The following is a 12,908-nucleotide window of genomic DNA, read 5'->3' on the forward strand; positions in this document are numbered from 1 at the left end:
AATAGACAGAAACCAAATTAAATAGAATAGAAGGGAACATAATAGGCAAAAGTATGATAGGTTTGAATTAATCTGTCTCGTTATACGTTTGAAGCATATGAACTAAGGTGGGGAAATTGAATATGTGGCCTCATAAAGTTTGTATTTTTTAAATGTAACCTTTATTTAACTAGGCAGGTCAGTTCAGAACAAATTCTTATTTACAACCGGCCTACACCTATGGGACTCCCAAACATGGCCGGTTGTGATACACCCTGAAATAAAGGTTGGTCTGCTGTATAAAGAAATATTAATGAAATATTAATGCTAGCCTACACTAACCATAAAAACTGTAAGCTTCTCTACACGCCCCACCTGCCTGCCCTCCACCCTCCACCTATTCCCAAAACGTTGGGATAGGAAGGAAATATACACCTGTGTGAAGCTAGCCACAATAGGGAATAAAAGTCCTCCATTGAAAGTAATTTCAAAATGATACAAATAGCGGAATCATGCCATTTTTGGGCTAGATAATGTTAAACATTATGATCTTATATAAATTCAACAATTCAACAAAATATGTAATATGAATGTTTAGTACATAGTAGGTTGACTGGTGACTTAATGCTGCTCATTTCACACTGATTTCAAAGTCCAGCAATATGTGCTACGACGCAAATATTTGTGAAAACCCTTCATAGTTGTGTTCTGTGGGTGTCACCGAGTAGGCTGATACCCCATTTCATGGGTGCACAATCTCTAGTTTAGGCTGTACAGTCCAATACGTATGTTCAATACACACAATAGGCTGTGTAGTGAGCTGATTTCCCACAGTTAAAGTTCCCTAATAAGCTCTCTAATAAGAGCTAAGATGCTAATATTTGTGTAAACTCTACATAGTTGTGTTCTGTGAGAGTCACCGAGTAGGCTGATAACCCATTCCATGGGTGCAACATCCATAGGTTATGCTGTACAGTGCATATAAGCATATACGCACGCCCCAATGCAATTCTAAAGTCTAATACATCCACAGTGCGATTTTTTTGTGTTAAATTAGTTGTCTTTTGTTGCATTTATATAACAACATTCAAACCTTGTTTAGCATTATCTATTGCAAATATGGCACGATTCCACTATTTGCATCCGTTTGAATCACTTTCAATGGGGGGATTTTATTTTGAAGGCGAACCGCAAATTCCTCTATTGTGTCTTATCCTTATTGTGGCTAGCTTCACATAGATGAAATATACGTGGTGGAGAGATGTGCTGAAACTCCTTTCGGTTCATCCAAAAAGATCTCTCAAGCTGAAAATAGCATTCCGAAAGAACAGAAATATGTAAGTATTCCTGAAAGGTTCTTTATTGTGTTAGCATTCGATGTTAGGATATAACGTAGCTTCGCATGAACACGTAGAGCTCGAGGGACATTGCACGCACCCTGAATGTAAATATAGCCTACATAGCCAATTTTACAGTAGCCGACTTCATTCGATGTTACACTTTTTGATACTGTGTATCAGTACATTGTTAGAATCAAAGTTACTTTATACAATGTTACGGTCGCACATGATATTTAGGCCTATGTGTTTCTCGTCATATCAGGGGAAGTATTATGGTTGTGTGGAATGCTGAACTGTCCTCAATGTGTCACTGTCTGTTATTGTTGTTCATACAAACTGCTACGTAACAGTAGCCAATAAATCTATCAAATTCAAAAACAACCCGCTAAACTTGATCTACAATGGGCAATTCCACGAGAACGGAATTACGCTGAGACTCGCAGATGTTTCACTTTAAACTGTATGCCAAACAAAAACCATTGATTTCAAAGTGTATCAAATCATACAACTCTATGCACAAGGACTACGTTGGAACAATGTACACATACATTTTCACAAAAACACATTTACTTGGAGAACTGTGCAGATGCAACGTTTGGGAACAGTATTACGGTAAAATCTCCCTCACGTTTTCCAAAAACAGCTAATTATCTGCTCAGAATTAAGATTCAAAGATGTCTGCAGAAAGAATGCGGTGTCAGCTATGACATGACACCTTGACTTTGAGAAAATCTATTTTGGTTATTGAACTACACTGTCAGTGACGTGGATTTACACCCAGTAACGGAATTAAATCGTAGGTCCCCCTTTCTGTACATAACATAAATTATTAATTATGGATATGAACGTCATTCTCTACAAGGTGATGCATCCTGAATAGGTACACAAAGGTAGAAATATGCAATATCACCCTTTGCATATATGGGTATTATTCTACACATTGGCTATTATTCTAATGAGCTCCGCCCCCAAACAAGACTAAATTTGGGTCGCTCAGTAAAAGACCAAATCTGAACCAATCATAGACGTCTAGACATCACAGTATGGCACAATACAGCACATCACAGTAGAGTTCAGTACATTATACTGTACTGCACTCTACTGTACTTTTCTTTACTGTACTATACTGTGCTTCACTGTACTGTCCAAGAATGCATAATCGTGAGGGATATAGAGAGCAGGTGTAGCTTCGAGGTAACTCTACTTGAAAATACAGTACATGATCCAAGTGATTCAATAGTTGATATTCAGCAGTCATAAAAGTATGCCTTATTTACTTTGAAGAACTACAAAATAGGGATTTTGATAGACAGCAGCTCTATAGAGATGAGATGAATTAAATAATAGTCATCAAATAAAACCAATGTAATATTCACAACTGAAATATTTTTGTAAAGTAATGTGAATACATATGGTTAATAAGTGATAAGCAGTAATGGGAAGTCACTACCATCATGGGACTTTTATTCATTGTTTTATTCTGTGTTATAGCATTCAACCAAAATAATCGAAACCGAAATGGAAAAAACTATTATTTTTTAAATAATCGAGCCAAAACCATAATGACCTCCAAAAAGCACTAATCGCTCAGCACTACAGGGTAATCAAATTAAGATCCTACATCTGTATATGGGTCATTCTACAGAAGTGGTGCAAATTGGTGGTTTAAAAAAAAAGCTAATTTGTATCCCATTTTTCACAAACTTTCAGCGCACATGCCTTCCAACATATCTCAGGTAGAAACACCTGTACAATACAGTGACTTGTGAAATTATTCCCTTGGCATTTTTCCTATTTTGTTGCTTTACAACCTGGAATTAAGATAGATTTTTGGGGGGGTTTGTATCATTTCATTTACACAACATGCCTACCACTTTGAAGATGCAAAATATTTTTAATTGTGAAACAAACAAGAAATAAGACAGAAAAACAGAACTTGAGCATGCATAACTATTCACCCCCCCAAAGTCAATTCCTTTTGCAGCAATTACAGCTGCAAGTCTCTTGGGGTATGTCTCCATAAGCTTGACACATCTAGCCACAGGGATTTTTGCCCATTCTTCAAGGCAAAACTTCTCCAGCTCCTTCAAGTTGGATGGGTTCCGCTGGTGTACGCAATCTTTAAGTCATACCACAGATTCTCAATTGGATTGAGGTCTGGACTTTCACTAGACCATTACAAGACATGTAAATGTTTCCCCTTAAACCACTCGAGTGTTGCTTTAGCAGTATGCTTAGGGTCATTGTCCTGCTGGAAGGTGAACCTCCGTCCCAGTCTCAAATCTCTGGAAGACTGAAACAGGTTTCCCGCAAGAATTTCCCTGTAATTAGCGCCATCCATCATTCCTTCAATTCTGACCAGTTTCCCAGTCCCTGCCGATGGGAAAAACATCCCCACAGGATGGTGTTCTCGAGGTGATGTTGGGATTGCACCAGACATAGCGTTTTCCTTGATGGCCAAAAAGCTAAATTTTTGTCTAATCTGAATACCTTCTTCCATATGTTTTGGTAGTCTCCCACATGCCTTTTGGCGAACGCCAAACGTGTTTACTTATTTTTTTCTTTAAGCAAGGGCTTTTTTCTGTCCGCTCTAACGTTAAGCTCAGTTCTGTGGAGTGTATGGCTTAAAGTGGTCCTATGGACAGACACTCCAATGCCCGCTGTGGCGCTTGGCAGCTCCTTCAGGGAAGGTAATTGGTTACATCAGATCTTACTTAGGGGCTTCATAGCAGGGGGGGTGAATACATGTGGATAATTTTTTTTTAATTTCACCAATTTGGACTATTTTGTGTATGTCCATTACATGAAATCCAAATAAAAATCCATTTAAATTACAGGTTGTAATGTAACGAAATAGGAAAAATAGCAAGGGGGATGAATACTTTTGCAAGGCACTGTATATACTACTGGCACACTTTATTTGAAATATTTACCTGAATTCTTTAACACCACTAAATTTGTCACTACATAAACAGAGTGAAAAAGTTGCAATAAAGGGAGAATCATGCACCGTGGTGATAATTTTGATTAAGCTCATATTACAAATTAATTTTAGAGATGTTATTTGCATACCACATTGACAACATAGTAAAGACATTATTTTTAACCTCATTTTCAAAACCTTTACATTTAATTTATAGATATTATCTCCTGTTCTCTGTAAAAATGTTCAATGTTGATTGTATGAATCTGAAACTTAAATGATTGAATGAATTATGCATCTAATTAATGATGTGGTTAGATGTTTCAATTATCACTTTACCTATCTTTATTTGGCAGAATAACAGGCATTTCGGTGTCAAGTGTCAATCACAGAGAAATGAAGGACTGTAGATGGATATAACTTGTTCTGGTTTGGGCAATTTTTTTTATTTTTGGGGGACTTTAAAGAATCACCCATAGCTAACATATGGCTGGCTGTCTTTAATTTGGACAGATGTATGTCCTAGGAAACATATATTTAAATCCCAAAACGGTAGTTCGAAAAATACATAAAGATATACCAACTTGCGTACTCATATTCTCCAAAATGTTTGCAGACAGACTACTCACCATGTGGCCATGAAGAGCTCTGACGAAGGCCGTGTGGCCGATACGTAAGCTTATTAAATATCGGTGATACTATCAAGAGCAGCGTGCGGTTTCCTTTTCCTTCGCCATGAAGAGGTGTGCAATCCCATCACATGGAGATATTTGTAGGGGTGTGGCTTAAGGCACATTCATTCTACAATATTTGTATGTAAAGTCGGAAGTTTACATACACTTAGGTTGGAGTCATTGAAACTCGTTTTTCAACCACTCCACAAATTACTTGTTGACAAACTATAGTTTTGGCAAGTCGGTTAGGACATCTACTTTGTGCGTGACACAAGTAATTATTCCAACAATTGTTTCCAGACAGATTATTTCACTGTATCACAATTTCAGTGGGTCAGAAGTTTACATACACTAAGTTGACTGTGCCTTTAAACAGCTTGAAAAATTCTAGAAAATGTTGTAATGACTTTAGAAGTTCTGATAGGCTAATTGACATAATTTGAGTCAATTGGAGGTGTACCTGTGGATGTATTTCAAGGCCTACTTTCAAACTCAGTGCCTCTTTGCTTGACATCATTGGAACATCTAAAGAAATCAGCCAAGACCTCAGAAAAACAATTGTAGACCTCCAAAAGTCTGGTTCATCCTTGGGAGCAATTTCCAAATGCCTGAAGGTACCATGTTCATCTGTACATACAATTGTATGCAAGTATAAATACCATGGGACCACGCAGCCGTCATACCGCTCAGGAAGGAGACGCATTCTGTCTCCTAGAGATGAACGTACTTTGGTGCGAAAAGTGCAAATCAATCTCAGAACAACAGCAAAGGACCTTGTGAAGATGCTGGAGGAAACAGGTACAAATATCTATATCCACAGTAAAACGAGTACTACATAACCTGAAAGGCCGCTCAACAAGGAGGAAGTCACTGCACCAAAACCGCCATTAAAAAAGCCAGACTACGGTTTGCAAGTGCACATGGGGACAAAGTTTGTACTTTTTGGAGGAATGTCCTCTGGTCTGAAGAAACAGAAATAGAACTGTTTGGCCATAATAACCATCGTTATGCTCGGAGGAAAAAGGGGGATGCTTGCAAGCCGAAGAACACCATCCCAACCATGAAGCATGGGGTAGCAGCATCATGTTGTGGGGGTGCTTTGCTGCAGGAGGGACTGGTGCACTTCACAAAATAGATGGAATCATGAGGATGCAAAATTATGTGGATATATTGAAGCAACATCTCAAGACATCAGTCAGGAAGTTAAAGCTTGGTCGCAAATGGGTCTTCTAAATGGACAATGACCCCAAGCAAAATGGCTTAAGGGCAACAAAGTCAAGGTATTGGAGTGTCCATCACAAAGCCCTGACCTCAATCCCATAGAAAATTTGTGGGCAGAACTGGAAAAGCGTGTGCGAGCAAGGAGGCCTACAAACCTGACTCAGTTACACCAGCTCTGTCAGGAGGAATGGGCCAAAATTCACCCGACTTATTGTGGGAAGCTTGTGGAAGGCTACCCAAAACGTTTGACCCAAGTTAAACAATTTAAAGGCAATGCTACCAAATACTAATTGCGTGTATGTAAACTTCTGACCCACTGGGAATGTGATGAATGAAATAAAAGCTGAAATAAATCATTCTCTCTACTGTTATTCTGACATTTTGCATTCTTAAAATAAAGTGGTAATCCTAACTGACCTAAGACAGGGCTTTTTTACTAGGATTAAATGTCAGGAATTGTTAAACTGAGTTTAATGTATTTGGCTAAGGTGTATGTAAACTTCCGACTTCAACTGTATGTGTTTCGGTAGTGACCACAAAAGGTGGGACAGCTTTTTTTTAGAGAAAGATGTTGAAAAAAGTGTAAAAAATTACAAGTTAGATCAGTATCTTTCAATGTAATAATACTCAGTGTTTCCCCTAGGATATTTTTTTGCATAGTTGGTAAAGTTAGCGTGGGTGGCGAGGTAGTTGGCGTGGCCAATGCTGCAGCCCTCCTCTCCTCAGATTGAGTTTTTTAAAAGCTAATGTCCTGCAATTGTACACATTTTGGCATGGGACTGAGAACATTTCTAGACATTCTGTCATGGAGCTGAGAGTACATTTGTAGTTTTAAAGCTTTCCTGCAATTCTACACATTTTGCCAGGGATAATGCCGTGTTCTTATGCGATCTGAGTAACTCAAACATTATAACAAAATCAATGCCATTTTTTTTAATGTTAGATTATCCCTGTCTCTTTTTTTTATGGTTGTTGTTAGTTCTCAAAGATGATTTTATAAGTATATAGGTCCATTATCTTTTCTACATACTTTATCTGGTTTTAGTTGTTTAAGTTTACACTGAAAATGTTTTACCATCCCTATTTTTAAAAAAATCATATATTTTGGAGTGGCGGCAAAGATTTAGCAGTGGCGTCCCGCTAAATTAATATAGGGCACACATTGATAGGAATATTAGAACAACTCAAGATGTTTTATTGAATTAAAAATATACAAAAATCAGTAAATTCTTTATTTTCAAACATGAAGTTTGGGAGTCAAAGTTTGGGACAGTCACCTCTAAATAAAAATAGCTGTATAAACAATACATTTGTACTACATTAATTAAAAAATGGTTCTTATTGCCTTGGATTAAATTATAGCATAATATGATGTGAATAAATGTCCTAAGTTTGGAGACTTAACTGTTTTTAAAAACCTTTTTTTGGAGTTGGGACTGCAATTTGCAGCACTTCTTTAGAATCACCCATTTAGGGAGTAGGTTGCCATTTGGTACACAGGCCAAGTGTGCTGTGCCGCTATGTCTGATGGAAATAGTGATGCATACTTCAGGCGAGGCGATACTCCCACAAATCCACTGTAACAAGGTTGAGGCTGCGCCCTTCAACCACTAGACAGCTGTTTGAATACCAGCCAGCACAAGTGGGCAATGCTGTAACAGTAGTCACACCACTGTTATGGTTTGGGGTTTTATAGGGAAATAGATGTCATACATTTGAAAGACCAACTCATCATTCTGAAGACAAATGGGAGACATTTTAAAGTTGCTCGGCCTGAAGAAAGTGAAAAACAAACACACATTCATACAATGTGTGTAATCAACCACGACAAGGAGGATCTTTGCACCTGTGCCTATGTGTGTAGCCAGCCTATATCATTCTGAAACATATTAACATATCTACCATTGTCTGGAGCTGAATGCAATGGAACCATGTCATTTGCGTCCTTTTCATATAGGCCTACATAGCACACTGGCTGAGAACACCTACGCCAGAGGAATTTCAACCTTTCCTAATGTGGCAGTAGGTCTTCATATACTGTACAGTCAGCTAAGCAGATGATTGTATTCAGTGAAGTGACAGGAAATGGAAATAACACATTGAAGTATTACAATGTAAATGTACTTTTTAATCCGTCTGTCTGCATATTTCAAGACATGGCATATGAGGGTGCAGTGAGATACCCGACGGGTTGGACGATACTTTTCTCGTCAATCGTCTTCAAATCATTTAGACTTTTAACTGTAAATCAACCAATCCTCCAGCGTTGACACAATGGAAAGGTCAAATTCTTTATTATCTAAATGCTGAAAGTGCGTGGGCGACGGAGAGAAACTGATGGTGCCGTTTGAGGCCATGTGGTGGAGAGTGATACGGGCGCTGGAGATGGGGGTGTGAGCAGGTGGGTCCGGGCAGGGCTGATGTTGTGCATACAGGGTCCGGGCAGGGCTGATGTTGTGCATACAGGGTCCGGGCAGGGCTGATGTTGTGCATACAGGGTCCGGGCAGGGCTGATGTTGTGCATACAGGTTTCGGGCAGGGCTGATGTTGTGCATACAGGGTCCGGGCAGGGCTGATGTTGTGCGTGTTTGTATGCATCTGTATTGTTATCATTTGGATGTGTATATTTTGTATTATTAAAAAAATCCGTTATCATAAATAAAATCTTTTAAAAAGGAAATAACACATTGGGAGTGTGAATCAGTGGTGTGAGCACGTGGTTGATGTGGCCAAAACCAATAAAGGCCAATTGTCTAGAAAAAAAACTCCACATGTTTACTATAATAATATTAGCTATAATAGGCCTAACCATGTTATTACACCAATCAATTGAACACTGACGGGAGTGAAGTGTATTTCAGGCAAAGTCAATTTCTTCGTACTTCATACCTGTACATTGCTCGTTTGTTTGCCCAAAAAACACACCATGACTGTTTGAATAACCGAAAACCCCAAACCACACCTTTTCATTGCGCTGTTCTATATGTCCCATATACTGTCCCCTATCAGTGATACGCGAAAGTAAGCATATAACATAATGTAGGAGGGCGTGTGTTGATAGGTATTGGTTACAGAGCGGTTGAGTTCAGGGCCTTGTGCACTCGCAGTGGAAACAAGGACATGAGTCAAAGATGTGTGTGTGTGTGTGGCAGCTTGCATGTGTGGTCGACTATATAAAAAGGTTGAACGTCAGCTCGGCCACATTCAGGTTCTTTTTTCTTTTACTCGCTTTTTCACTCTCTGTTTTCTGGTCCTAAAAATAATACCAAAAACCCAATTCCCTGGAGGGTGTGTGTGTGTTCAGGCAACCATGAGATCTGGGAGGCTAGGACTAAGTCACAGCTGTACACATACAGAGAGAGAGAGGGCGAGAAGAGAAGGGAAAACTGCAAAGAGAGAGAGTAAGTAAGGGATAAAGTCAGAGGGAGGAGAGAAGCAGATGGAGAGGGAGGGAGCTATTCTGAGGTCCTGGTACTTTGGCCCCAGAAGGGCCCCTGCTCTGCTCTGTGTGTCGCTCTGGACATAGGTCTGCAGCCAGGTGGCAAGGTGGTCTTGATTTAGTTCCAGCGCAGCACTGACACCTGATTTCAGCTTGTCCACTTATTATGGTCTTCAGTTTAGATAGTTAATTGAAGTCTTCAATTGTCTCATATTTTGACAGTTAGTTTCCAGGAATGTCTTTCCACAGCTAACACAGGTAGCATACAGTGTTGGTTTTCATTTGACGGTTTCGCCTTCTTTGGAAGCTGGTGTACAACAAAACAGTGGTGTATCTATCTTTCTCTTGCTCGCTCTTTCTCTCTCCACCCCCCTCTTTCTCCCTCTCTCCTCCCCCTCTCTCATTATCTCTGGTTGGTATGCAAACACTGTTTATCTTCCTTGTGTGACCCCATTAGACAGATATTTTTGTTGCATTCCAAACACACTGTAATTAGGCTGAATGACTGAAAGCACATCCAACTTGTTACACTAGGCCTACAGTACACAAGTTAGATATGAAAAGAGCACCCATAAAAGTAACTTAGTGTGGGACCCGTCCAGGCAGAGGGCACATTCGTAATGGCACTCTATTCTCTAAAGTGCTCTACTTTTTGACCAGAGCTCCTGGTCAAAAGTAGAGCACCATCTACAGAATTGGGTGGCGTTTTCAGAAAGCAGCCTGAGCGTATGGCCCAGGGAATGCAGTGAATGATCCATGAACACCCGAGCTTTTAATGGATATGTGCTGTAGCATTCAGGCCCATAGCCAGAGAGCCAGTCAAGGAGCATCAGCGTGTCACAAGTGAACATTTGTCGCGGAAATCAGCCTTGTTTACATAGCGGGGATGAAAAGAACATCATTTTGGCTGTACTGGTCTTCCGTAATTAGAAGCAATTAGCGCATCACACTGTTCGTATAGCACTGGACGCTAACAGCTCGAATCCCGTTGTGACGTAGTGGTGGACACTTTGGAGTGACAGGCCCCAGGAATGTTTTCATGGTTTCAAATATCTGTCCACAACGCCTCAGGCGACCTGTCTTCTCGACACCCTAACCTCACGGGAATGTCTGGAGGCTGAGAATGACTGACTGAGCTCTCTTACATCTTACTGGGCGTGCCTCTGCTTCCTCACCACAATACACACACACACACACACACACACACACACACACACACACACACACACACACAGTCACACACAGTCACACACACACGCATGCACTGAGCCGTGCATTGTTTGTACCGTCACTGCAGACTCTGTTCCTCATTTCCTTCGTTATAGCATAGCAGCAGTGTCCTGTTTGCAGGACACCGCTGCTGTACAGACCTGTGTGTGTGTTTTTAAGTTTTAATGTCACGGGCACAAGTACAGTGAAATGGCTTTATTGCAAGCTTTAAACGCAATAATGCAGTAATGGATATCAATGTAGTACTAAAAATAACAAAAGGTAGAACAAAAACACTCAAGGTATGAAAATAAGAAGAGCACGAGAAAGTAAGTAAGCGTACTATATACAGGGTCAGTTTCCGTACCATATTTACAATGTGCAGGGATACTGGAGTGATAGAGGTATAGGGGTAAGGTGACTAGGCATAAGGATATATGATAAACAGAGTAGCAGCAGTGTATATGATGATCGTATGTAAGTGTGTGGCGAGTCAGTATAAATGTGTGTGCATGTTATGTGTATGTGAGCACATTATGGGTGTGGACGTGTCAGTGTGCGTGAGTCAACTCCGATTGTCTGTGTATCCATTTTGTTTGCTATTTATCAGTCTTATGGCTTTCGGGATAGAAGCTGTTCAGGATCCTGTTGGTGTCAGACTTGATGCACCGGTATGGCTTGGGTGGCTGGAATCTTTTCAGGATTTTCCTCACCTTCCTTTCACACCACCTAATATAGAGGTCCTGGATGGCAGGGAGCTCAGCTCCAGTGATGTACTAGGCTGTACCTCACCACCCACTGTAGCGCCATGCGATCGAGGGCGGTGCTGTTGCCATACCAAGCAGTGGTGCAACCATTCAAGATGGTCTCAGTGGTGCAACTGTACAACTTTTTGAGGATTTAAGGGCCCATGCCAAACCTTTTCAACCTCCTGATGGGGAAGAGGCACTGTCACGCCTTCTTCACGACTGCGTGCGTGTGTGGTCCATTTAAGTCCTTAGTGATTTGGACACCGAGGATGCCTACCACCGTTGTGTCGTCAGCAAACGTGATGCTGGAGTTGGAGGCGTGCGTGGCCACACAGTCGTGGGGTGAACAAGGAGTACAGGAGGGGACTAAGAACACACCCCTGTGGGGCCTCAGTGTTGAGGGTCGATGTGGCGGAGGTGATGTTGCGTACCCTGGGGTCGGCCTGTCAGGAAGTTCAGGATGCAGTTGCAGAGGGAGGTGTTCAGTCCCAGGGTCCTAAGCTTGGTCATGACAATGGTGTTTAACGCTGAGCTGTAGTCAATGAACAGCTGTCTCACATAAGAGGAATACCTATCTAGTTGGGTGAGGGCAGTGTGGGGTGCAATTGAGATTGCGTCGTCTATGGATCTGTTGGGGTGTTATGCAAATTGGAGTGAGTCTAGGGTGTCTAGGATTATGGAATTGATGTGTGTCATAACCAGCCTCTCAAAGCACTTCATGATTACATATGTGAGTACTAGAGGGTGGTAGTCATTGTGGCATGAAGCCTTAGAGTTCTTGGGAACAGGGATGATTGTGGTCATCTTAAAACATGTGGCGATTACAGACTGGGGCAAGGAGAGGTTGAAAATTACTGTGAGTATGCCTGCCAGCTGTTCTGCGTATGCTCTGAGAACGCGCCCTGAAATACCACCCTGCGGTGTGTGTGTGTGATCTCCAGGGCACCTGGCCAGGCTAAGTGTGTTAATCCCAGTGTGTTTACTCACCCAGCAGTGCTCTTCCTGTGCATCAGCCTGGACCCCTGAGCCACAGCCTTAACGCTGTGTGTTAGTTATTCCCACTGGGCCAGAGGTCACGTCACTACCTAGCAGCCCCTCTGAACACCAAACGCTCCCCCCAACACTTCAGGCTCAACTTCAACGTTCCCCGATGCCCGTGATTGACGGAGGAGGGCGACATGGGAAACTGGCCTTGGAGAGATCCCATGGTCTGGGGGCATGCCATCCAGCCAGCTGAGCCTCGCACTGGAGCGGGGCGGCCTGTTTGTAAATAGTCCCATGCCTCAGCCACGCTCACACTTCCTCCCCCTGGACAGACCCGGGGCGGCAGGAAATTTGGACCGTGTGTCTGTGTGCATGCGTGCATGGCCGGGC

The 12,908-nt window shown here is 41.5% G+C and overlaps 1 protein-coding gene across 9 annotated transcripts in view; it reads left to right on the forward strand.

Moving 5' to 3' along the window:
- The first annotated feature begins 1,142 nt into the window (after nucleotides 1-1,142).
- The window catches only part of LOC139580942 (pleckstrin homology domain-containing family A member 1-like), a 32,377-nt gene continuing 20,611 nt past the window's right edge, over nucleotides 1,143-12,908 (forward strand). For 6 of the 9 annotated variants that reach the window (XM_071410124.1, XM_071410125.1, XM_071410128.1 and 3 more), the window contains exon 1: nucleotides 1,195-1,316. The gene's annotated coding sequence lies outside the window, so the exon portion shown is untranslated. Of the gene's footprint in view, nucleotides 1,317-10,912; nucleotides 11,115-12,908 lie in introns of those variants that run through there. The other 3 variants (XM_071410122.1, XM_071410123.1, XM_071410121.1) reach the window with 2 other exon arrangements.

The sequence above is a fragment of the Salvelinus alpinus genome, chromosome 7 (assembly GCF_045679555.1).
Source record: "Salvelinus alpinus chromosome 7, SLU_Salpinus.1, whole genome shotgun sequence".
NCBI lineage: Eukaryota > Metazoa > Chordata > Actinopteri > Salmoniformes > Salmonidae > Salvelinus > Salvelinus alpinus.